At 34.9% G+C, this 2,500-nt stretch overlaps 1 protein-coding gene across 1 annotated transcript in view; it reads right to left on the bottom strand.

The window, feature by feature from the left end:
• Positions 1 to 2,500, bottom strand: part of PIBF1 (progesterone immunomodulatory binding factor 1) — a 168,708-nt gene that overhangs the window by 40,719 nt on the left and 125,489 nt on the right. The gene's annotated exons all lie outside the window — the stretch shown is intronic.

Below are 2,500 nucleotides of genomic sequence, written 5' to 3'. Positions count from 1 at the left end.
CTACAAAACACATGAAACATATTGCAGCAGTTAAGAAGTATGGGGAAGGGGCACTAGCATTCTTTCCAATAAGAGGGTTCTCAGGCGTGCTTAATCTCTTAATTATTACTGCCCAGTACTTGTTAAAGCTGTATACTGTGTAATACAGGAACACATTACCAAACCTGTATGTGTGTAGTGGTCGTCACTGAGATTACAACGCTGTATACTAATGACTCGTCTGGCTTTGGGCTTCTTCATTAACAATTGCTAACACAGAAGTTAGGTTCAGCAAAGGACGGTTTGCAGAGAAAAATGGGTGGCACGGTGGTTAGCATTGCTGCCTTACAGTGCTGGGGTTATGCCTCCCACTGCTATTTTTGTGGAGTTTATATATTCTCCCTGTGCTTGAGTTGGTCTCCTCTGATTGCTCTGGTTTGCTCCAATAGCCCCCAAAAATACTGATAGGCTAATTGGCTTCTGATGAAATTAAGCCTAGAGTGGTCGAGAGTTTAGACTGTAGGTCCTACTGGGGCAGGGACTGAGGTGAATAATAAAAAAAAAACACATAGTGTTGTATATCTTTGCACTATATACATAAATGGATAATAAATAATATTTAATCAATCTGTCTTTTTATAGATAGATGCTGTAGTTACATGGTTTCTCAACTCTGAAGCTCTTCCATATAAGTCTCCAGTTCAACAACCGTTATGTGAGAAAATTAGTCAGCAGTTTGAGATTAAGAGGATACAATATTTAAGGAAAAAAATTGAATATATTAACAATTTCAAAACTGCTGCTAAAAAACACAGATATAGAGTTTAAAAGGTTAGTGTCCTTGTCCCCCACAATTGGCCCAACAATTGGCCCACCAACTCTTAAAGGGGCAAAATAATGTGTGAAGCTGGAGTGAAACCTTGTCTGAAAAACTTTCACATGTCAGAGAACTCTTCCCATTTCAGATGTTCGCCATGTATGTGTGGGGTATATTTTTCATTAGAATGACAATTCATAAACAAAGCTTCTTAAAAATATGTGATACAGTTATTGATTTTTTTTCTTCTTAATTGGGAAACCATGAAAAGATAAATATTTTTCCTGTAAACTAAAGTTGGATAAGATGAAGAACACACCATACACAAATACACTTTAATGGAGTGAAGTTTAGAGCATGCCGTATTATACATGATGCAAAATGTTACACTGCTACATCCATTCACTTTAAGGACAGGTGATAATGACCTAATTACTGCTAATATAAAGTTGTAATAATGTCTGCTCGATCTGTATATGTAGATACATACACACATGCAATCAAAGTGGAATCAAAGGAGACGCTTAAAAAATATACAACTTACTCCTTTTATATAATGACAGAAATTTGCAAGTGGATGTTTCGATTTCTGAGAAAGACATTTAGCAGTGTCAGTTAAAAATAACACTGCTTGTTTAAGTGTCATAGTAACAGGCATTTGTTGTATTACACATTTCTTCAGAAGCTCAGTTTTCTGACGTACTGTGCATACGAACATACTCAAAAAAGAACTTCAACTGTCAAAAGAATAAATCTGCCAACAATGAACCAACTCAGTTTTCACAACAAAAAGAATTCCATATGATATTATCATTTACAGCTCTAAACAAACACATATATACACTCTACTGCAATATTTATATGCTTGCTTAATCTCTAATTTTTCGAAAAATCTTTTTTTTTATATTTTAAGCAAATCTGATTTTCATGGTGCATTGCAATATAACACTGTATAAAGTAAAATATACACAACACAATTTTTACAGCAACTGCGTATTTATGATCTGACAACACATAGCATGCAGTCATTCATTTCAATTCAAACACTATATATTCATTTTCACAGTATTTTATAACCAAGTTAACTTAATAACCTGATTATTTGTTTATTAGTGATTTATATAAGAAATGACTTCCCTATTTTAAAATATATTGCACAGTGGTTCACAGACAAGTTAAAGGAGGAGGCACTAGGTTTGTTAAAAAAAAAAAAAGAAAAAAAAAAAGAACAATAGATATATCAATAAGCGTAAAATAGTATAATAGGATTATTAATATTAGTATATATATATATATATATATATATATATATATGTATATATATATATATATATATATATATATATATATATATATATATTTATATTAGAGATGCTCAGGCTCGGTTCCCCGAGAACCGAACATGCCCGAACTTAGCAGATCCGAGTACTGAGCAGAGCCGGCTTGGTATTGTCGCGCGCCCTCGGAATTGAAAACGAGGCAAAACGTCATTGTTACGTCGTCGGATCTCGGGAGCTTTGGATTCCTTTTTAAGATCCAGCATAACGGAGGGTGGGAGGGAGGGCGAATCCCCCTTTTTTTTTTCTGCCACTGCTGTGTGCCAATGTGTCCAAGATGTGCTAGGAACTGCCGTGTGTTTGTGTCATTGCTCTGCCGCTTACCATCCAGCCAGATCGCTGCAGTATTTGTCCGAAAGTGTATGAA

Source organism: Mixophyes fleayi, chromosome 2, assembly GCF_038048845.1.
Source record: "Mixophyes fleayi isolate aMixFle1 chromosome 2, aMixFle1.hap1, whole genome shotgun sequence".
Lineage (NCBI taxonomy): Eukaryota > Metazoa > Chordata > Amphibia > Anura > Limnodynastidae > Mixophyes > Mixophyes fleayi.
The sequence above is the reverse complement of the archived record's forward strand: the minus strand, read 5'-3'. Positions and strand labels throughout refer to the sequence as shown.